The following is a 25,000-nucleotide window of genomic DNA, read 5'->3' as shown; positions in this document are numbered from 1 at the left end:
TACATGGTGCAGAGGATATACATGGGAGATAGCTGAAAACATAGACAAAAGAAAAAAACCAGGAAAAAGGCACAGAAAATGTTTTCATTTTTTCTCTAGGATGCTTTATACGCTCGAAAATTTTCTGAAAATCAATAAAAATAACGTTTTCTACAGAAGTCTTGTGAACTACCCAACATGTCCTGTGCATTATTGGATCTCCTTGGAATTTTAGGATTTTTTGGACTGACTTATTGAATTTGGATTGACATTTGTCCATAATATTGTTTATTTTCTTGGACAAAATCTAACTTATGATAGTTGTGCTGTATTCGCTTATTTCTTTGCGATCTGAATGGTGTTGGACCACTTATCATCCTCATTGGGCTAGCGAAATTGACATCATGTGCTCTTGGGCCCCTAATGTCATCCCAAGAATGGACCTCATGTGATCTTGGACTATGAGGGAAGGCAAATGAGCAGCCACTGTAAAAACCAGAAAAGGGGTTGTGAAGCTGGACAGGATTGTGAATTTAACGACGTAGGGTACTTTTTGTAAGAACGCACCGGAAATGTAATAGGTTTTACCTTAGCAAGCTTGCATATTTTTGAAACGTATACAATATGCAGCAATGTTTAGCACACAAATAAAAAATGTAAGAATAACGGAGTGACCACCCGTTCACTCAGACCGCTGTACTCGTTAAACGGCAAAATTCTGGTACTGTTGGGCAAAATAGCCAACCGATGCAGTGGGGGCTGACCAGCAAGGCCGGCGCAAGGCATGGGCAGCGTAGGCAGCAGCCCAGGGCCTCGCACCAGCATGGGGCCACGCACTGGTGATGTGTCCTGTCGGTTCCCTGGCGATCCATTTAAAAAAAAGATGTCCCCTGTCTTTGAAATGGAGGGACCCCTCTCCCTTGGCCTCTCAGGGATGGTGTCTGGATACATAAGGGAGGGAGACGCTCCCTTCAATTGAAAGAAGACCCATTCACAGACACTGTGGGAGGCCCATTGTCCATCATTTTGGCGCCCACATAGTTTTAACTTTTAGCCCACAAGCAATTCTCACACCTATCGGACTGAAGGTGTGAGAAATGCTTATGGGCTCAAAGTTAAAACTGTGGGGGGCGACAAAATGCTGGACAATAGGCCTCCCACAGTGTCTGTGAATGGTCTCCTTGCAAGGGGCCACTTATCGACATTAGAGGGGCCTCGCACATTCCCTTTTAGCCCAGGACCTCGCAAATCCTAGAACCGGCCCTGCTGACCAGTTTCCTCTTCCTGTATTTCATCGTGGACTGAACCAAAATGTGAATGGAACTTGACCAGAACAAATAGACCGAAAACCTGTGCCTGGATATATGTGCATATTTTGTTATGAAATATTTTGAAAATATGATGCTAGTGAGGCCATTATAGCAGTCCCTGGGCCAGACCTAAAAATGAGCTAGAAAAAGTCACAAAACGTTAGCTTTGTAAGTTTTTTTATCTTCACTGCGACTGGGAACATCTACTTTTACTCGATGCTTTCTTCTGCCCCAAAAAGTTTGTGGGGGAGAATTCTGGAAAAAATCAACAGTCAAAACTATTTTGCAGCGAATTTCGTCTCTCAGTGACGCTACTGAAATCCCAAAACTTTACAATTGTCCGAAGTTGCAAACCTCACACAATACAATTGGTGGAAAAGAAGTACTCTCAGCTCTGTAACCAGCTACTATAACTGGAGAAGAAAATGACAAACTTTCTTTTACAAGCTGTAGCAAAACATATAGTTAAAAGCAGCGACTTCATGGTAGTAGGCAATTCCCACTCGAGCTTCCCCTGAAGGAGGCCTGAGTGTCATTTTACAGGCCTTTCATGCTCATAAACTTTTCATTTTTTTGTAAATACAAACTATGTACAGCCGATTCATTCCTCACCACAATCCCCACTTCTTCCCTGTGCTCTAGATAGTTCCTCTGAAGCTTTTCTTTTGTCCATAAACATGTCTACTCATCTTATGTGCACTTTTGCCTCCTCTCTTTACAAGCACTCACACACCCACAGCTGCACACACTCCCTCTTTCAAAGTGAGAAGGGTGTAAATTTCACACTTTTACCTGACAGCAAATTTTCAAACAACAATGACCATTTTCTTTTGATGTTGCTAAAAGATTTTACTGCTTCTCCAACTCAGGTTTTTCATTTTAAAGATATTGATCGTGTGTTCCATATAACAAATGAGAACAATTTATAGAACTGAGCAGGCGCGGCCTGACATTTTACACAACACAGAAAAGAGTTGCTCACGGCCATTGATGTTTGAAATCATATGTAATAATCCATTCTAATGTACTCTCCCACAGCCTAAACAGTATTGATGGTGATTGCCTTCTTAAAAGGACAGGCCAACATACCACAGCCCGGATTTACTAAGATTGTGCATTACTTTTTTGTGCAGCCCCAATGCAAACTCTATTTTGGTATTTACAAAACCACGCAAAAAACAAATTGCGTGGCTTGGTAAAAAAATATGTATCGCTGCCTTGTGTCGGGTAGCTGTTGCTTGGGTATAACGTGCATCCACACATGTGTTTTGTCGCAAGCCCATGTTTACAAATGCTTGTAAACATGGATTTGCGTCAAAGTGGTACGCCTCCCTGAGGCAGCCATAACAAGGAGAAATATCTTTATTTCTTCTCACTTTTACCTCTTTGCATGTCTGCTGCATTCTGCGGAGTTATTGTCTTAAGTTGTCGCACTTCATGACCATAATATCTTGAGCGATAGGAGCCCTGTAATTAATGCTGGGTAACCGTACAAGAACTCTAGGAAAAAGATTTACTCAGGCAAATTGCGCCTTTAAAAGATTACGTAAATCCTTCACGTAATTATGCTACAGCAAACTACGTGAGTTATGCCCTCCACTACACAGGGGATGGACACACACGCACACATGTAAGCTATTAGGTTACCCCAACAGAATGAGGCATTAAAAGACACCATCCACAAACATCCACACAGCCAAAAACAGCAGACCTATACTAACCCTAATGATCAGGTAAATTACATTAGCCGACCTAAGAGACACATAAGCAACTGAAAAATGCCCTCTGCTATGCCTCTTAGATACCAAACACATGAGTGCTAATTGACCTTGACACCACCACCCAACCAGAGCTGACCGCAACACAATAATCACAGCATTTATCATCACAAATTGACTCGAATCTGGTTTGGAAAAGAAACTCCAGAACTAATTGCTGAGGCATCCCATGACCAGCCAACCCTGCCACAACTCATAGCAATGGCAGTCTGTGCACCATTAAAATGCCAAGAACATAGTCCTATGATTTGAACATAAACCCAACCATCTCAAGCTGACCAGCTCTTGCTCTATCACCAAATACTTTACCCCATCTGTCTTGCATTCACACTCTGAAACCATTCTTGTTTCATGCAGCACATTAAAAAATATGAAAAAAACAAAATATATATCAGTTTTCATTGTTAGTGAATCAATTTTCAATTATGAATTCACAGAGGAAAACAGTTCGATTCCATCTCTCGTTAGAACACAAGACATATCATGTTAGTTATATTTATAAAACTATACATTTATTTGAGCTATGAAAAAATTATTTTAAAAACTGAACATGGAAAATTGAGACAATCAAATGCCTTCAACATATACAATGAAAGAAGGAAAATAAAGAAAAGTGAGATTGAGGGGGGTGTTTCAGAGCCCCTACAGAGATCTAGAGAAAGATCGACTGCAATCACTTCTGATATTTCGACTTATGCTGTTGACACCTGTATCCTTACACATGGTAATCTGATAGTAGTTGACCAAATGTTTTCTTACTCAGAGGCATATTTACTAATGTTTCATGCAACGCAGGGCAGCAACAAAGTTGTGTGTGTTGTGTGAAAGGAAAGGGAAAGGGGGAACATCCTTTACAGCGCAACTTTTACCGCGCAGTGCCTTTACGACGCAACTATTACAACGCAAACCATTACAACGCATTGCGCTGGGGGGGCGCTCTAGGATAGGGAATACATTTAATTTACTATCGAACACCTTCCCTAGTGTCCACGGGGACTGGAGTTGGAATAGTAAATTAAACTATTCACTATCCAGCACCCCAAAGCGCTATGCGTTGTAAAGGTTTGCGTTGTAATACTTGCGTTGTAAAAGCATGTGTGGTAAAAGCATGCGTTGTAATGTCATACATCCAAGGGAAGAAGTAGACAAGCTCTAAATTTACAAAAAGATGATTAATTTCTGCTCCCTTCTTGCGCTGGTGCACTGTATGCTGGCTAGCACCAGTGCAAGAACCCTTGCACCATTGTGTGATGGTGCCTGCGTTACGGGCAGGATTGTTTTAGTGCCGAAAGGATCATCTTTCTGCAAAAACAACTCTTAGAGGCATTTTCCTCTTTCCCTGTGTGCTGCAGAATTCAAAATGCAGGAAGAAAGAGGAAGCAATGAAGAGAAATAAAGATATTTCTCCTCGTTATGGCTCACCGGAAAGGCATATCATTTTGTTGTCTTTAGGTTTTCTGGATTTAGTAAACCTGGCAATACACCAAAATACATGAGTGAATAAAGAGGAAGGCCTATGTTCCACCCATGGAGCGCCACCCTGCTTGAAATGTTATGTAACGCACCACCCCCCACTGCGTTGTGTTACATTTCTTTGCAAAACCACGCAAGGTGGTGCAAATCGCCCATTAATGGCTTTGTAAATTTTACTAAAGCTTTTGCATTGTCCTTCCGTCAGCTTGCACGATGCAAGGACAGCTCAATGACTTGATAAATTTGGGCCTCAATGTCGGCACTTTCTGGCTGGAGGGGTACTGCCGATCTTTACTTAAACTCCAGGAAGATGACGATCATGACTGATGATAGACTTCTTATTCTGGCATTCCACACTGGGATCCTCTCCTGTCTGGTGCTCTATCAACTCCTTTAGTGCTGCCGTCGGCCAACGGTCATCGCGAGCACTACCTTGCCAGTGCTGCGCACCTCTGTTGGCCGATGCGGCCGCACCCGTTTTTTCGAACATTCAGCACTGGCGCAGAACGTTCGAAGCAACTAACGGGTTAATAAAGATATTTGTTTTCAGTGCTCATGTTTGAACTGTGACAGCCACCTACTTCGATTTGTTCACTGTACTTGGTGTACTTCCGTAAAAAGGTGGTCAATTCAGTTTTCTCAGCTGGATTAGACTGCAGTAATACTCTTTACTGATCTCCAGGAGTACCTTCTCCACTATCTTTGAGGGCCTCAGGATGCTGTTGCCGTGCTTCGCGTGTCAAGAAGAGTTCTTCTAAAAAGCTATGTGCATTGTGCAGAATTTCTTGCAGTACACTGGACATACTTTTCCTGCACAGTTTTTCATTGTTTCTTGATCATCGTATTCAATAATTGTCGAACACTCCTTTTCTATGCTTTGTTTCTCAAAATGTTGAGGGCTAGATGTATAATAGACACTCTTTTTGTTATCTGGTTCAAAAACTCCAGAGCTATACTCCTATGTGCTTCCAGCTATGTTTATCCCTTCGTAGAGTTAGCACAATAGCTAGCACTTCTAATTTTTACTAACTTGATTACATTTTTCTGTTTACTTACTCTGGAGTTCAACACTGACAATTGAGACCCAAGAAGCCTTGTGTAGACTATGAAGTGCATTACAACAAACTCAAGCGGCCAATGAGTGGCCCGAAGAGGAACTCCAACTCACGTATTACAGTCCTGAAATTCTAGAGAGCAAGAGTTCAAGTTCTATTCAAGGGCTAAAGGCCCTAATTGATCATGGCACTCATCAATAGCTCTATTGTCTTGATGGTCTAGTCCTGGTGCCATGGTACAAGAGCGAACAGCGACTCATCTACTTCCCATTTGGGGACAAATTCATTACAGGGCTGCCAAACAATTATGGGTAGTCCCAGAGATCACTAAACTCTCTGCTCCCTGAGCATTAAAAACCAAAGTTCACTATATATATAGTCTTTCAAGTTTTTGCAGAGTGACATTATCTTTTGGATGCTTGTCAATTGAAATTCAATGTTAGACGGGGTACACACATTATTCTGCCTGGTGAAGTGGACTTTCTTGGGCAGCTTGGATCAAACAATTGCTTTCCCAGATCTGCTGTCTGCCTTTGGGACTCCTGCCTTCACTCATGCCTTAACTATCTAAGTTTGTGGAGTTTTATGTTTGCTACTAGCATTGGGAGTGTTTCTCAGCACCAATCCAAATTAACCTTTACTTGTAACAATTGCATGATCTTTTACATGCAGTGCTCATCTTCCTTGGTAATGTGCCACGTTTTTACTTTCACCTTCATACTCAAATTGCACATATCTGCAGTCACATCAAGGAATGCCTGATGGAATATTGAATGAATATTAATATTACGCTAGGCAAGATTGAAAAGAATGGGAATATTGGCTCATCAATCTATTTTTTGATTTTACAAATTATATCCCTGATTAAACTTTATTTTAGACCGAAATTTACTAGTAGAAGAGTTGGATCAAGAATGCAATGAGATTCTTGTTGCTTCTTTGAATCAGCTTTTTCCTTTAGGGTTGTTAACTTGACCATACCAACAGAACCATCAGCAACTGGATGTGAAGAAATTTAGGGTAATTCAAATTATGCTGGAACTACAAAAAGATTGGTTCAAAAGCTACGGGTGGCCCAGAATTTGACACCTAGAATTCATGACAACATATCTTCCCTGGTGTAAGCCAGCTCCATTAACTGTCAGTTAAAGACGACATTCTTTTCAAGCCCTCACACACAGGAAGTACCACTCTGTAAGACACCAATGATATTCCAAGGTAGGGTGGTATAAGATGCACCATTAAAATCTTGCACCACAGCATTGCTGAATGTTTGTGAAATCACAAGAGCAAGATGAGGAAAAAAAATATTCATTTATTTGACAGGCACACTTGCACAAATAACACCATTTTATGATGCTGGTAGAGCACGGGGTGGAATGGCAATAGATAGATAGGCTTTACCACTTTGCAGGTGATGAATGGAAATATATAGTAACGCAATCAAAGAGTCCTGTGACCAGGAAGTTGGTGTTTCCCTCGTAGGAAAAGATAAGATACATAATTATTGCTATGGACTTGCCTGTTTTAGTAACTCTGGGCGTGGGAGGAAGTTAGAATGTTGGTAAAATGGCTTAGGGGTTAAACCCCAATCACTAACATCTGTTGGGATTTATAGATGACATATTATAATCTCTGCAAGGCCTACTCATCTTTCTGAGGTCGATAAAGTGAACAGTATGGAATTGGACAGTTGTAAATTTATGTGTTACTGTCATTGCTAAGATATGACAGAAGTGCCGTATGAGCCGCTATACAAGATATTATTTTACTAACTCTGTGGTAAAACTTTTTCCCTGAAGTTCACTTTCAAATGTCTGCTCATATTTCAAAATTCCTAAAAAAAAAAATACATGCCTATAATATTAAGAGTTCTATGTCTCTAAGTCCACCTTCATTCTTTCTCACACACTCATTCTCTTCTCTTTTTTTAAGGGTTTTATATAGCGTGAACTAGACCCGAAGCAACGGGTATCAGAGCGCTTTACATAGCACCAGTTTCATTACAGAACACATTCATTCAGGTACGGGGAGCTTAAGTGATTTGCCCAGAGTCACAGGATGTTGAGCGTCATCGCCAAGAATCAAACCCGGTTTCCGAGGTCGACCGGTCCAGCCATAAATTGTATAATAATCAACATATGGATCAAAATTAGTACATTTGTTTCCTGAAATTGTACACAACTTTGTGGGCAAGTTTAAAGCCACAGAACTAAATCCCTATGAGATGGCCAAAACCCATCATATTACTGTGGTACAAAAACGAGCCGCGTTGAGTTAGAAGATAACACCACCTGCAGAGGATTTAGTCAAGATTTAAATTGAATTTAAAGGTTCGTGGTTGTCCACCCCTTTTCTGAATATTTCACAGCATGAACTATTGAAATAGTTTCTAGGGAAAGAGTTCCATGTGTTACTGTCACATTCTTTGATTTTGTCTTAATTAGTTTCAAGTAAAAACTATAAACCCTCAAATCCTTTTGCAATAGAATTATATTTTAACCATTTGCCCTAAAAAAATAAACCAGTGATTAAAGGAAAATAATACGTTGGTCTTTAAAACCACACATTGCAGTAGTAATCCCAGACACAGACAAGAACTACTTTGCCTGTGGATGTGCCCATCGGGAAAGAAAATAATTCTGTCACTCACAATGAATTTGGCCAATGCCTGAAGTGGGCTGAAGCTTTAGCCCATGATGCAAGCTGTAGTGGGTGGAAGAAAAATGTGAATGACACAACAACAGGCCAATTGATAAGGAGGCTGGCTGAAGACCTCTAGAAGTATAAAATACATGTCATTTTAGTAAAATGAAAAGGTCTTGGCTAACACCAGATGAACAAAAAAAGAAAACTATGCCGCCTTGTTATTCAGTGACCCAGGCATTCAGCGGCTTTGGCTCCAGGCTCCTAATGAAAACTGCTTAACGCAGCAGTAGGAATTCATGCTACACTTCAGCTGAACTTCCTCCCCACCATTGAAAGATGCCGACTAAGCACATATTCTGCTTGGAATGTTTTCAGCAGGGTGGTAGAGATTTGAACTTTATGGTGGCTTTGTACATTTGCTTTTATTTAATATCAGTTGAAAGTACCCTTTTCCCGTGTTGTTCATATTATGAACATACATGCATACAGTTCAAATGCCACTTTGTTATATCATGTGTCTCCCATGCTCTGTAGATGGAGTCTCTTATAAATCATTCAGATAAGAAAATTAAAGGATTCAATATTTTGATGGTGGTGGAGTCTAGTTTGCTAATATTAGTGTCACTTGAATTATCCAGCAATGAAAGACTAAGTTAAACAACTAAATTAAGAGACAATAACATGTAAATTTTGCAGCATAATGCAAAAGCATTATGTGGCAGTAATATTTCATTCTTTCATTATTTTAACATAAATCAATATTTTGTTGGCCAGAAGTCTTCAAACTTTCTAATGCTGCCCCCTTGTAAAAAAATAATAATTGCGGACCCTCAGCTTGACAAACATAATTTCTCATAATTATTGTAGAAAAATGGCAGCCGTGAGCATATAATCAGCTATTCAAACATGGTAGCCTGATAGTGTAAAGTTATCCACAGGTTTATCGTTTATCAGAAATGGGGGGGGGGGTGACTTTGAGAATGAATTGTAACCCTCCATCCTCTCACTTTGACACTAACTTCCACCAGGACATGAGTAAACCAAGATGTTGGCTTTGCCAATGTCATTTAGCCATGTTGTAGTGCAGCACAGCTGCTGTGCATCATGGGTAAAAATTTGAAAAAATACATTATGACGCGGCCAGTGCTGGCCGCGTGATAGTTTATTTTGTTGTTTATTTTATGACGGGTGGGAGCGGATGACCTGAGTAAAGGAAGGGGGGTACAGGGGCGAGACAGGCAACAAGAGGGGGGAAAGAGGCAACAGAAGATGCTGGCTGCGTCATCTGTTTTTTTATGGCAGGTGGGGATGAGAAGGGTTAAAAACCACACTGACAAGGGAGAGAAATGGCTTAAAAATATCACGGGCAAGGGAGGGGAGGGAGGTTAAAAGGTACACAGACAAAGGAGGGGGTTGAAAGCAACACGAACAAGGGAGGAAGTGGAGAGGAGGGAGGCTAAAAGCAACATGGACGGGGAGGTTAAAAGAAACACGGATAAAGGAGTGGGGGTGTTAAAAGAAACCCAGACAAGCGAGGGGAGAGGGTTAAAAGGAACACAGACAAGGGGGGGGACTAAAAGCAATGTAGACAAGGGGGTGGGAGAGGGGTTAAATGTAACATGGACAATGGGGTGGAGGAAGGAGGGAGGTTTAAATCAAACGTGGACAACGTGGGGATGGAGGAGCTTACAAAGCAACATGGACAAGGCGGGAGGGGGATAAAAGGAACACAGACAACGGGGAGGGAAGGAAGAAGAATCATGATACAAAGAATAAATGAAAATAGTACCTTATTCACAGCTTGAGCAGCGGAAGGATACTAAGATGTAGCAATTAGTACTTCATCAATGCTCCATACGAAAAAAGAGCAAGTGAAGCCGGCCTGTTCTGGCCAATTAGGAGGCAGCAACGATGACTTATAATAAAGCCAACAAATGATAAGCAATGATAAGCAATGGGCAGGCTCCAAGCATCTTGCTCTATGCAATGTCTCTTGCAAGTGAGACTGCATGCAGTGTCTGTTCTGCTACAAAGGAGACCTAAAAAAACTGATTATTGATTATGATAGCCCATTACAGCCATGACAGAGTAGCTCACTGACACTTTGATTTCTTGCACCAAAAACACAGCACTTGTGCATCTCGCTTCCCAAGAGCCTGCTCCACCCCGCCCCCCTCACCCCCTGAGATTAATTCAGGCCACTCCGTATTAGGACCCTTGAAAATAAAATACAGCAATCCACAACTGCCCTTTACAAAGGGTCTGACACTGTGCAGCACCACATGTGTCAACTTTTTTTAATTAACTTTTATCCGTTGGAGATAGACATCTTTTTTTCGTGAGATCTGCAAATTAAGCAGCAGACAGTGGATTATATGGCTCGTAAACCTATGCAATAGGTAGGCTACCTTATTCTGAATGTTAAATTAGCTGGGCTAATTATAAGTGTGGAACGTATGCAGCATCTGATTGGATGCTGAGAGAAATGTGTGTGGGAAGAATTTATAGTGTGGGGTTGATGAGAAAGCTTCAAGTGAGAAGGAGGCTGTAAGTCAGGACAGTTGGGTTAGGCAGGACAGGAATCTCTAAGGCCTCGGGTAGAAGTCCAGCAGGGCCAGTGGAACTAAGCGTTGGTGTGGAATAGCACTGAAGAAACAGGAGGGAAAATATTTTAATGCAAATGGAGGAGTGGGAAGTGGTCACTATAAAGGAATGGCATGTGAAATAGAAATAGGCAACTAATGTCGTCAGTGGAGTGCGGGACGGCCAGACTCTAGCCAATTAAGAAATACATTAAAGCTAGGCTTCAGTTGTGAATACATTTTGCATCTTTGCAAATGCCTACTTTACACCTTGTGTAGCTTGCAAAGCTTTTATACTTTTCCACGTCATGTAAAACATAACTTTTGCGACAGAGTATGTAGCACGTCATTATGTGAAACAAATAACACTCCTTCTCATTGTCATTGTGCATAGAAACGTTGCAAAAATGTCAGTCTTGCAGACAAAAACTCTTTATACATTTTCAAGCTCATCTGCATTAGAACAGCGTCAAAATATCTCACTGTGCGGTAACATTATATGACGTCACATGAGCAAAGGTAAACCAGGTGAATTCGAAGCCTTCACAAAGGACATACTTCGTGTACTTAGCAGATCATTGCCAGGTGGAAAAAAACCTGAATTGCACTCCGCTATTAGAAGTATGTGTTGCAATGTGCTAATACCTGCCTGTATGGAGTAGGTGCAAAGAAATAGTGCAAGCAAAAAAAATTGACATAAAATCTTCTGACCTTTGCTAGGAACATGTGTTGCATAATTAGTAGCGCAGGAAGACTTGAACCCCTCACCTCCCCTGCAAGAGATATGCTTATGGGGCACCCACCACAAGTCTCCCCACTCCAACAAATCCAGTAAATGTATATATTTGTGGGATGACTTATAGTCTAGGTATGGGATTGCCCATAGTGAAACCAGCAGACTTAACTTATATTTATTACATTTCTATATATTTTTCCAGGTACACAAAACAGAAAAGCAAATATTTTACTTTAAAGTGGTTTGAAAAAAGTCAGATTTAATATATATTACATCTTTACCTGCAACATACCACTTGAATATATATTAATTCTTTGCCTAACATAGAATTTATACATTTAAAAAAAATGGATTCCCAGTGCCATTGATTCACAAAGGCATTGGTTTTGCGACCACAAAATGGCTTTAAAGTATGCACTAAACCTGTTTTACAATTCAGTAAAACCTTTCAGACTCCCCTTTCAGCAATCATTCCCTTACAGCAGCCTGGCGTTACCATCATCTGTCCAATAAAATCATGTCATTTGTCCCCTTCCTCGGATGCCCATAGACAATGCTTTGGTATCACAGGCTGCATGTTATACTTGAGAGCAGGGTTTTAGTTGGGAGGCTAAAATTGCAAGGCTGCTGAACATTCCTGTTATTCCAATATGAAAGCACAAACGTACTTTGTGGAAGCAATGAAGGAAAAGACTTTCATCCTGTATATGTGTACAAGAAATAATCCATTAGATACAATCAATCAATCAGCATACTTGTAAAGCGCACTACTTACCCGTGAGGGTCCCAAGGCGCTGGGGGGGAGGACGGGGGGGATGGTGCTACTGCTCAAAGAGCCAGGTCTTGATGAACCTTCTGAAGGCGAGAAGGTCTTGCGTCTGCCGTATGTGGGTAGGGAGGGTGTTCCAGGTCTTGGTGGCAAGGTAGGAGAAGGATCTGCCGCCGGAGGTCGTTGGTTGGATGCGGGGGACAGCTGCGAGGGCGAGGCTGGCGGGTGTGGGTGTGGAAGCTGAGTCTGCTGTTCAGGTAGGCTGGTCCGGCGTTGTGGAGTACTTTGTGTGCGTGGGTGAGGAGCTTGAAGGTGATCCTCTTGTTGATGGGGAGCCAGTGTAGGTCTCTTAGGTGGGGGGTGATGTGGCTGTGGCGGGAAGCGTTGACGATCAGTCGGGCAGAGGCGTTTTGGATGCGTTGTAGTTGTCGTAGGTGTTTGGCTGGGATTCCTGTGTAGAGTGCGTTGCCGTAGTCCAGTCTGCTTCTGGGGGCCTGTGTCACCATTCTTTTTGTATCGGTGAGGATCCATTTGTAGATCCTGCGGAGCATGTGGAAGGTGTTGTAGCAGGAGGAGGAGACGGCGTTGACCTGCTTCGACATGGAGAGGGAGGAGTCGAGGATGAATCCTAGATTGCGTGCATGGTCGGTGGGTGTTGGTGCTGTTCCCAGTGTGGTAGGCCACCAGGAGTCGTCCCAGGCTGAGGTGAGGGGTCTGAGGATACGGACCTCCGTCTTGTCAGAGTTCAGCTTCAGGCGGCTGCTCCTCATCCAGTCAGCGACAACCTTCATTCTCTCGCGGAGGTTGGATTTGGCAGTGTGTGGGTCCTCGGTGAGGGAGCGGATGAGCTGGGTGTCGTCCACGTAGGAGATGATGTTGAGGTCGTGATGGCGGGCCACTTGTGCGGGGGGGCCATGTAGACGTTGAACAATGTCGGGCTGAGGGATAATCCCGGGGGACGCCACAGATGATGTTGGTGGCTTCGGAACGGAAGGGTGGGAGGCGGACAGTCTGGGTTCTTCCGGAGAGGAAGGACGTGGTCCAGTCAAGAGCCTTCTCTTGGATTCCGGCTTCTAGGAGGCGTGTCTTTAGAGTGTGATGGCAGACCGTGTTGAAGGCGGCTGACAGGTCCAGGAGGATGAGGGCTGATGTTTCGCCGTTGTCTAGTTGCTGCCTGATGTCGTCTGTGGCGGCGATGAGGGCTCTCTCGGTGCTGTGGTTTCGTCTGAATCCGGATTGGGATGGGTCCAAGATGTTGTTGTCTTCCAGGTGGTGGGCCAGTTGCATGTTGACGATTTTCTCGATTGCCTTTGCCGGGAACGGGAGCAGGGAGATGGGCCGGAAGTTCTTGAGGTCCTAGGGGTCCGCTTTGGGCTTCTTGAGGAGGGCGTTGATTTCGGCGTGCTTCCAGCTTTCCGGGAATATCTCTGTTTCGAAGGAGATGTGGATGACCTTCCGTAGTTGGGGTGCGATGGCAGTGTCTGCTTTGTTGAATACGTGGTGTGGGCATGGGTCGGACGGAGATCCTGAGTGGATGGAGTTCGTGACCTTGCGTGTCTCGTTGTCGTTGACGTTAGACCAGGAGGTCAGGCGGTTGGCGCTGGTGGTGTTCACAGGGGGGTTGGAGTCTCGCGTAGTCAGGGAGGTCGTGGTGTTGAAGCTGTCGTGGATGTCAGCGATCTTGCGGTGGAAGAAGATGCTGAAGAGCTCTTTGCTGTTGTGTGCGTTGTTATCCAATCGTTCTCTGAAGGAGGATCTTTTGGCTAATCTGATGAGGTGGTGGTGTCTGCGGGAGCTCATTGGTGAACCAGGTGGCTCTCTTGTTGGCGTGGCTGTTGGAGGGTTTCTTGAGCGGGGTGAGGGTGTTGGCGCAGTCGTCGGTCCACTGTCTGAGGTTGCGGGCTGCGGTGTCTGGATTGGTGGGGTCGGTGGGTGGGTTCTTGGTGAGGGAGGTGATCAGCAGGTCTTCCGTGACTTTGCTCCAGCAGCGGCGAGGCAGCTGTTGGGTGTGGTGGTGTGTGGTTGATTTCTTGAAGGTGAAATGGATGCAGCAGTGGTTGGTCCAGTGGAGTTTGGTGGTGTGGTCGAAGACGACGTGGGAGCCTGTGGAGACGATGGGGTCAAGCGTGTGGCTGGCGGCGTGGGTGGGTGCGGTGACGAGTTGTCTGAGGATGAGGTTGGCGAGGTTGGCGATCAGGGTGGCTGAGTTGACATCGCTGTTGTTCTCGAGGTGGAAGTTCAGGTCCCCGAGGAGGATGTAGTCCGTGGAAGCGAGTGCGTGGGTGCTGGCGTGGTCGGCGATGGAGTTGTTGAACTGAGCCCAGGGTCTGGGGGGTCTGTAGACGAGGGTTCCTCTGAGGGTGGTGTTGGGGTCGGTGTGGATCCGGAAGTTCAGGTGTTTGGTGGTGTTAAGGCTGTCGTCAGCGTGGGTGGTGACCTTAAGTGTGGACTATGGCTATTCCTCCTCCGATTCCATTGGCGCGGTCCCCACGGGTGATCTTGTATCCGTCCGGGATGGCTATGGCGATGTCGGGCGCCGAGGAGACGTTCCACCAGGTCTCGTTCAGGAAGACCATGTCTTGGGCGGAGGTGTCGAGTAGATCCGAGAGCTCGATGGCGTGTTTGCGTGCGGAGCGGGTGTTGAGGAGTATGCAGCGGAGATGGTTGGGTCCAGTCTTTGGAGGTTTGATGGTTCTGTCGCAGGTGATGCTGCAGGTGTGGCAGGAGAAGGGTCTGTGGGTCTGTTTCGGGGCAGCTTGGAAGCAGGTGTGGTTTCGGCTGGTGTTGAGTGCGTGGAGGGTGCTGGCGTCATAGTGGATTCTGGTGTCGTGACGTTCGCGGGGTCCAGGGGTTCTGGCGCTGGGCGCCCACTTCTCGGCATGCATATGAGCTGGCTTTGGAGGGAGGAGCAGCTGGGAGGCGGGAGCAGGGAGGCCAATGGGTGTGTAGGGGGGCGGGCGGCAGGGAAGCAGCGGTGGGAAGGAATGGAATGGGAGCGGTTGGGGGCAGGGTGAGCTGGCGCATGGGCAGGGGGAGGCGAGAAGCACCTCAGGAACAAAGAGGCAGAAAGGCAAGAAGTGATGAGCAGCGGCGTGGGGGAGACCTGCCTGCAAGCAGGGTCAGAGGTCGCACCTGCTACCACTGTTCGTCCTGCCTATGAGGTGGCTTGGGAGGGCGGAGCAGCTGGGAGGTGGGAGCGGGGAGGCCAATGGGTGTGTAGGGCAGCAGGGCCGCAGGAAAGCAGTGGCGGGAAGGAACGGAATGGGAGCGGTAGGGGGCGGGGGGTGCTGGTGCAGGGGGAGGCGAGGCAGCAAGGCAGCAAGGCAAGAAGTGGCGAGCAGTGGCGTGGGGGCGACCTGCAATGCGACCTGCAATGTTTGGTCACTTGTTCAGAGGTAGCCCCCACGCAGGTGTGAGTAGTTTATGCATTGCATTCAGGGCCGGATTGTCCATAGCGGGCACCGGGCAATCCCCCGGTGGGCCGCACAGGTGGGGGCCGGTTTTGCAGCATAGCAGCAAAATCGGCCCTGTACCAAAATCGGCCTAAAACCTGCTCCGGCAAAGAGCTCACCGGCACCTCCAACCCCCCCCCGAGTGGGGAGGGGGGGCAGCCGATCACCTTGCCAGGGCCGGTTGTGGTTTCCAGTCCTGATTGCATTCTGGTACATGTAGTCCTGTCTATAATGGGAAAAGCAAAATAACAAAAACCAGGTTGCAAAAAAAAAGATACATCTGACAAGAGAGAGGTTGAGCCTCTGATTTACAATACGGAAACTTAAAATGGTTATTGAAATATTGAATTCACTGAATCTTTTTATTTAACACAAAGGCAATCTGCTGTGTAGACTGCTTTGGTTTGGAAAATACACAAAGTGCATGGAAATATTTAAAAGTAAAGCTGGTCACTTAGATTTCTCAATGTTGTGCTTTTATTGATATATATATATATATATTTGTCAATTATTTTTAAACTAATCTATTGCTTTTAACTTTTGCCTCATTCCTTATCACATACCCAAGGGAAACAAGAAGTCTGGGGTTCTATCCAAATCCTGTAATTGAAACATTGAGAAATCCCTTGCAATGACTTTAATGTCCTGGCTGGTGTTTTTTCCCCTTATCAATACATACCTTTAACAGTTAATGCAAGAAGAAAACACTTTAAAATATGCTTTCGGCTGCCCTAATGGCGCCTGACTGATAACATAAATAAACAAAGACAGGAAGGCAATGCTAACATGAATAGAGATTATTTCATATACAGTTCTACTTAAGGATCCCGTGCAGGCGTTTACAGAATCTTGCAACCTGAAGAGAGAGAAGCTGGCATTTTTCTCTGGGAAAGGTGGCAACACTGCCTCTGCTCCAGTCATTCTTGTGCTCTCCCTCTAGAGGAGCAGTGCTCTGTCGAGGAGTCTCTCTCTCAGGGGGCCACGCCCACTCAGGCAAGGTGCCTGGCAGGCTGGAACGGAAGAGAAACACCTACATTATTTTGTTAATGTTCAGTCCTGTGTCTGCACAATGCCAGCTCAGGGTATGTTGCCCACTGCAGCTGTTTTAGAGAGACCCTCTGCACAGACGTGCTGAGACATGTAGAGAAGACTGGGGTCCGCCAACACCACTGGGTATGTGGGGTGTCTGTGACGCCCCTGTGCATGGTGTTGTAGTACCTGTGTGTGCAAAGCAGGGAGGGACAACAGCCGTCATCCGCACTTTCAGCCAACTTGCCTTATTTGTGGGTGGTGCTGCTTTCACAGCGCCCATTTATGGAAGCTTTTATTGACACCCTCGCTGTTTGCTGATGGAAAGCTGCAATCAAAAACCGCTGAGGAGCCAATCCTTAAATATTTAATCAGATGGTGAAAGCTGACACATAAGCTCAGATCAGCCTGGCCACCACAGGCCGAGGATGTTCTACTGACTGCAAAAGTATACCTCCCGGATGCGTGACATCATTCACTGTATGTGAAGTGGACGTGGCTAGAAGTTGAAAGACAGACCCTGTCGAGGTGTGGGTCATGCCTCCCCTCCTCACTTTTGTGCTAGGGTCTCTTTCCTTTCTGTGGTCAGTTCGCGGGTGGGACTTGTCGCCAGGGTGTGTTGTGCTATAAGTCACCCAACCACTTTTAACTTTTGCGTTCAGTAATCGTTGTTTTCAGAATTCTGAGGTATGGGAACAGGCATGTCTTGCATGTTGTCATGTGAGTTTGTTCTCGAGCGTGTTTGTATGTGATTACATTGTTTGCACGAGGATCCATGCTACAGAATGCACTGTTGTAACAATGCCAGAATTCGTGAAAATCACTATGGGTCTATACATCGTGACACTCCTACAAGACCTTTAACGAGACAGCTGAACACACCGCAGGACTGAAGTGGGGAGAGCATCTAACCTGGTAGTTAGCTTCACTGACTAACATGAGTCCTGAAGCCACCGTGACCGCAGGGCCATGGCTGGTGATAGCGTGTGATGAGGTAAGACATCAGTCATAAGACGTCACCTATGGCTTTTTCACGAGGTCCCTAATAATGGCACTGGTCATTCCGGATCCTGGTATTACTGGCTGGAGTGGGAACTGGGTAGGGAAGGGGGGGGGGGGGGGGTGCTGGGAATACTGCGTCATTACTAGTTTGACCCTGAGGGTTCAGTAACAAATGGATACTCAAATTTACCGATTGAGATCCCCATTGGTTATTCCTCATTCACATCTGCATTTTCACCTGGAGGTTTCAGCTGTTTTGAGCGGCCAGAGTCCTAGGCGATGTTCCGTGGGCCGAAGGTGTTTCTACATTAATTGGCCCAGGTAACGGCAGTTACTGTTTCGATCGAAGATTTCAAGTAGCGCGTAAAGAGGGTCTTGGCGATGGGCCGTTATTATTGCTAAAATTCTCCACAATTGGCTTTTTAAGTTTATGAGGCGCACTCCACACAATGTATTTACGTTGCATTGTCCCAGAAAGCAACTGGGTACTGAAGAAGCCATTCAGAACACAAACCTCAGCAGACACAGTTCAACAATCAACATGACTTTATGATAAGTGCAAGTGAAACAAATGTATCAAGTTAGCTGGATGGTGCCACATAACAGCAGGAGACGTCACAATCGTAACATTGGATTGTCTGGCTGGCCAATGGGGTAACAGTGACGACCTTTTTACTTCTTCTTATGGTAATTAGAATGTCAACATCATGAGATTGGACAATAGGCCCACTAGGTCAATGAAGACCCTTGTGGTAAAGGAAGATGGACAGTCCAGCTGTATAGATAGAATAATCCTTTATTGTAACTTGGTCCCAGGATAACAGAGTGGGAGAAGATACATAGTAGAAACACATTCTTGTAAAGGAAGATACACAGTCCAGCAGTATAGTTAGATACTCCTTTATTGTAGTTTGCTTCTAGGATAGGCGAGTAGGAGAAGGTAGAAGGTACAGATGTAGCCCCACCAGGAGCAGGCTCCTAGCAGCTCAGCCTGAGTTGACCAACTGACACTGTAAGCACAGAGAGACACCCACGCATTCGATGGTGTCATGGTACATTCTACAGAGCTATTCAGTGGAGAACAATAGGGAGGTAATTTACTACAACCCTCTTCCCAGATGTTAGATGAATTTAGAGAATTTGATTGATAACCATTTGCCCTGTTTTTAATGCTTAAGCAAAATAGTCTATGAAATTGGAGAGGCTTAAAGGTGGGAATCACTTGATAAAATGACAGAGGGCTTGGTGATGCGCCCCAAAAACTTCTTTGGATTTGGGTGGAATACGGGAAACTGGTAGAATCAGAAAGTCATCAATTATATTGACATATATCGAGACAAAGCACTGTCCTGGAAGAACTTCACTGTCCTAATGCATCAGGTCACGCGGTCTAGGGGCGATGGGCCAAGTACAGGTGATCCTGATGGCTGTCTTGAGATGCCTTGATCCCGGAATCCAATAGGCACTCCTGAAAACTGTACATATGAAACTCCCGTAACTGGGCAACAAGGACTTTTAACATTGGCGATCCGAGCAGGCTCGTGTTGACAGACGTGGACTGTCAGTTACATAGGAGACTTTAGGGCATTGATGCAACGAGAAACGTGGAATCCATTGGAACACTGAGCTTCGATGAACCGGGAAGCATCGAAACAAGCAGCTGTGAGGCAATATTGAGCAATAGGGGCCCTTACGCATACTGTTGAGTAGGGGCGGGTGTAACTAGCGTGATTCTCTCCAGCATTGTTATTAAAAATGATGCGTAGTTATGTGAAAGGCGTAATCTAGCAATCAGTGCTATTTTCTTAGTTTAGAATGCACGCTTGCATCAACAATGGGCCCAGGATGCATTTTGCGCTGATAAAATAGCACTTAATGGTATAGAATCCAGCAGTATACAGCAGCCCCACTCTCTCTCGTAGTTCATTTTCCTCTGTTCCTGCAATATGATTTTTGCTCTAAATTACTCTTAATTACTCAAACCGGCGTAATTGCGAAATTACAGCAATTTTGAATCACAAGAGTAATGCGTAATAACTCTAATTACACCGGTGTAAATACGATTTCTCATAGGCCTACTGTAGAGTATTCACCTGGTTGCAAGAATATGGATCGCATTGAAGCAGGAGGTTACCTGTCTATAAGATGTCACCTCGCTGCATGTGTTTATATTTACTATGCTGGTGTGTGTGAGTTACATACCTGGGGTGTGTTAGATATTATAACCAATATTATATTTTAATATGAACTTACTGGTGGAACTCCTGAACCTTTGGGCCATCCTCTTCCTGTGATAGGATCAGAGTTTACTGTTTTGAATACGGGGTGGTGATTGGCCCCCGTGTGGATGATGTCATAAGTAATTTGATCCATGATGCTGATCCATCCCGCGCTCTCATTATGCAGCTCTATTCCCTGAGCCCTGTCTGTGTGAATTGATAACGCTGAGGTTTATTTCTCGCAATATAAGCTGTGCTCATTGCAAACGGATAAACAACTTTGTGGCAAAATTAGAATATGAAGCATGGCTCAATTATGTTTTTTGTCACATTAATATACACGCAGTACGGGGTATAATTAGAAACCGGAGGATAATTTTCTTTGCTTTTAAATTCAAATTATTATAACGTTTAGGCCCATTTTAGAACACTAGAGCATCAAAGCCCGGGATTTGCAAAAGTTGAAGTTTGTACAATTATTGCAAATCACCCGCGGTCTATTGCTCTGCCTTTTCTACACCCACTGGGCAGAGCGTCGGTAAAGGGTCGCGGCTCGCGAGTTAGGCAAGGGTTTGAAGGAATGAGTGTGCAATCCTATGACGTCTGACCTTGAGGACCTAAGTCAAGGTCACCCTCCTGCAATGCAGTGCGCGCAATGAAACTAGTTTTATTTATTTATATATTTACTTACCTGTAATAGACCGTAATCCATAGTTTACTACCCCCCCTGCCCTTCCCCACGTCACCGCCCGGCAGTTACTCCCACCACCGACCGCTACTGCCTCTATATGTCCTGTGATGCAGAGAGGACGGGAAGACCCCTATGATGAAGCATGACACTATGGGATTCATAGTGTGTGAGGGGTATTTTTAAAAACACATAGTGCTCTCTTTTTGTCACCCGCAAAGAGAGCTTTCCTCACTTCTCCAACTAATCAGGTCTTTATAGCCAACAAAAACTAAAAAATATTCACTCTCCACATTGATAGAATCTCATTGGTTATGTACAATGCAGAGAATACCACCTAAAGCACACACTCAGTTCTAAAGTGAGTACAGATGACAATGTGTGCATGGGCGCACACTGGATGCAAGACCTTTCATTAGCCTGGCATTGGATAGTAAAAAGAATAATGACAACAATAGTGTTTTTTTAGTTCCCTTATGACCTGTCTAGCTCTGATCGAGCTCGCCCACTCTCCGTTCTGTTCCTGCTTGGCTTGCATTTCCACCTATGCCATGCCATGCATCATACTTCACGTGTGATTGACAGTGCAGGGCCTGTAACACATCTAATCATGATGCAGCCACTTGGGGGATCGGCTCTGTGACAGGACACATACAACCAATCACACTGGAAGTGTGCTCCAAGGAATGTCACTGCCTGCCGCACAGTGCTGTGCTGAAGAGCTTAAGTTCAGCCTCCGTCTTTTAACAGAGCACTAGTGAAATAAAAACTGCACATGGCTGATGGGCCGAACATGCACAGGAAGTCATCCGAAATACTGTTTCTTTTTACAAACTCTCTCCAAGAATTAAATGAATGTGTTCTTCTGTAACGAAACTGGTGCTCATGTAAAGCTCTCTAATACCTGATGTCTCGGGTCTAGTTCGCGCTATATAAAACTATAAAACAAAGAATTGGGAAGTTATTTCTCAGCTCAGTAAGCGATCTGCCGCCAGGGTGGTTCACTGTGGACATCTGCTGTGCAAGTCAAGACTGTGCTTAATTTGAGCCTGTGGTTTCCGGTGCTCGCCACTGACACCTAATTGTCAACACCAGCACTTATGACACTTTGCCACATGGTGGCGCTGTTTGTCTAATTTAGAGATGAGCGAAACAACAATTCTTTTTTAATGCAGTAAACTTTAAAAGTTACTAATTCCTGCCTTCCAAGCCATTGTTATGGCGTGGGGCCTGGAATAGTCTGAATTGCCACACTTGTATGAGTAAGATGGTTAGTACCTGTGTTGGTACTGTCATTTGCAGCTCTGAAAAGTGCAATGGATGGTGCAGGCTGCAGTGGCGGCTCCTGGCAAGGGCCCTAGGAGAGACAGTCTTTACAATGAGGTTTTTACCGCGTTGTACCTTTACTTCATATTTTTTACCACGCATGTTTTTAGAACGCATATGCTTTTACAACATATGCCTTTACCACACTTTTAAGGTAAGTTCGGGAATGTGTGGGGGAGTCTCCACCCACAAATACATTGTTCGTATATATTAATATATATATATAAACAATGCCTGGTAACGGCACACATTATAAAAGCATATACAAGCTAAAAGAATGCGAAGTTAAAAATGCATGGTAAAGGCATGCAGAGTATTTCCCTGCATTGTTTCGTCATACAACCGGGCTGTTGCACTTATTTTTTTTTACAAACTAAGCAGTGAGTCAAGGATTAGCATTTTGTCAACGCAGACTCAGTACTTTACCCTTCTGAGGTTGTAAAATTGAATAGAAATTAAGTTGTAACAACACCTGTTAATTACAGTGCTTAAAATGACAGTTGTACAATATGAAGCACTATAACTTTTCTGTCGCTGTATAGTTTCATTTTCATATGCTACTGTCTATTTCTAAGGCATTGGTGCATAATAAATGTTATGTTGCAATAAGATGAAAGGATGGGTTAGGCCTGATATGGTTTACGACACAGATCTCCACAGTGGAAACTTGCTTCACAGACCCACATTGCCAGCTAATTAGATGATTAACTGACATGACACCAGTGCTCACTTAATGATTCATAAAACCATTTATGCTTGCCAGCTGCACAAATAGGTTTTTTCAAGCTGTAAATCCATTTTTTGTATTCACAAAAATGTTCATTTCAATAAGCTTGGGCTCATTTCGCTGAGTTTTGCTACGCGGAACTTCGCAAAGTTACAAAAAACCTCAGCGAAGTTCCGCAAGTGGCGGAGTGTTGTGCGAACTGCTGTTCACGCTGGTCTTTCTGCAGGTCGGGTAGAAATTCTACCCGAGCTGAAGCGCTCTGCTGCACTAAGCGAAGCAGGCTTTTCTTGCACTCAGTTAGCTCCGCGGAGTGCAGAAAACTCTGCAAACTCCATAAACGGAGCGGAGTTCAATGCCCAGGCCTAAATTTCAGAAAGCAGTGGTACATCAGTGTGGTGGGATATCCCGTGTAAGTAAATCTGTCCTGAAGACTCCTGGCCCACGGAGGACATGCCCTGCGAAGGTTACACTCTGAATCCGGTAGATGGTAGCTGTTGCTTTGGATCCGTGGAAGAGCAATATAATTTATCATAATGAATTCACTTCTGATGAGGAAGATGGAGAGTTGGAATAAATAAATTGGAGTTGAACATAGAATATTTGAAGACTCATCTTTGATACTATCGTCCGGGATCCCCTCAATTACAACTCAAACCCTAACTAGAGATAATGCACCTGAACATGAAGTCTGTTTAGGACGAAACGCATTGGCTGGGCTGAATTCACGTTTACGTCTACAAAAAAAATAGAAAGAAATCAAGGTTTTTTGATCAAGATTCTGTGACTTCTGTGCATTACTAATGTACACTCCTGTAATTAGGGGTTGGATAATTCATATATTTGGTCTATATTAATTATGATGTCAGGGCATCATCAAAGATGGAAATATGAAGTTTCTAAGACAAAATCATGATATTATCCATGATAACACATGTGTAGATAATGGACACTCTTTTCCTGTATGTGCTAAGTAGTTTTGTGTAGTGATTCGTTGGCGGTAGAATTGCAAAAAGTTGAGTGTCTGGGTCTTACTAATGAACTAATACGGGTAAATACTAGTGCAACTGTCCTATAGCCCTACTGCCTTTTCTTTGTCTTATAAAAGTGCCCTGGGAAGCAGTTAAGGATCCATATATGTCTTGGTTTGAGCTATTTGCAAACATTTACAAAGCACATTTCCTCCCTGGATATGGTTGGAGATTTACTGCTGTCATGCAGACGGTAAATCTGTATCCAGGGATGAGTGTGGGGGAAACACCCCCTAAATGAGAGCGGTCTTAAAGGGGTAGACCTGCAGGGGAAAACATCATGCAACTCGAGTTTTAGAACTTATTTGTATAAGCTTAAATATGCGCCTGATACATTTATGTTTTAAGAAAGTACTTTTTTCAAGAGAGGACCTGTAATTTTATAAAGGAGTTCCCGTACTAACCCAGGTAGCTGCGGCAGTTTCATCCTTCCAGGAGTGCTGGTGAAAACCTCTGTGAAATGCAGAAACATCAGAAATATACCCCAAATGTTCAGAAGAAGCATCCAGCTAGCTTCTTGGTTTGGTGCTTTAACCATCAAATGTTAATTGACCTGCTTTCTGTAAATGTCCCTTTAAGGCTGCAGTTGCCATTGGGAGCAGCTGATGCCTGCCCATCCAATCCACGGCCAACTTGTTGATACAGTAGACCCCGGGGCCTGAATGTCCACGTTGGCTCTTTCAATGATGCAGTCACTGAAACGTGTTCTGCAGGCAACTAATATATGGCCATGGTTTTGTTGAAGGTCAGTAATAACGCAACGAAGGAGACATCCATGCTCTACTCTTGCTGGTGGCCGCTGGAAGTTGAGTTTACAGCACCTACCCTTTCAGAGCAGGGGGTTTCCATTCCCTGTGGTAGGCTGCCACCTGCAGGCCAGTATAAGATACAACTGCATTGACCCTAGGCATGGGCGGAAAATCCGTTCCGCTCGCGGATTTTGCGGATTTTCGGGAAATCCGCAATCCGCGAGATTTGCGAATTTCCTGAAAAATCCGCAAATCCGCGAGCAGCGGATTTTGCTCGCACTGCTCGCACTGTTCGCGTGAGTTCGCGCCCCGCGAATAAGTGCGAAATTGCAGAAATACGATTTTAGCAAAACTGAAAGTAACTACTTACCAGGTTCAAAAGTTCAGGCTCATCATTAGTAGCCATTTCCTGTAGTGCTTCCTGAGGGGCCCCTCCAGAGTTCAGTTGC

At 44.5% G+C, this 25,000-nt stretch overlaps 1 protein-coding gene across 3 annotated transcripts in view; it reads left to right on the top strand.

Moving 5' to 3' along the window:
* Positions 1 to 25,000, top strand: part of DAB2IP (DAB2 interacting protein) — a 1,377,413-nt gene that overhangs the window by 392,211 nt on the left and 960,202 nt on the right. The window lies entirely within an intron of this gene.

This window comes from Lissotriton vulgaris, chromosome 5 (assembly GCF_964263255.1).
Source record: "Lissotriton vulgaris chromosome 5, aLisVul1.2, whole genome shotgun sequence".
NCBI classification, from domain to species: Eukaryota; Metazoa; Chordata; class Amphibia; order Caudata; family Salamandridae; genus Lissotriton; species Lissotriton vulgaris.
Note: the sequence above shows the minus strand (reverse complement) of the source record. Positions and strands in the feature narration are given on the sequence as shown.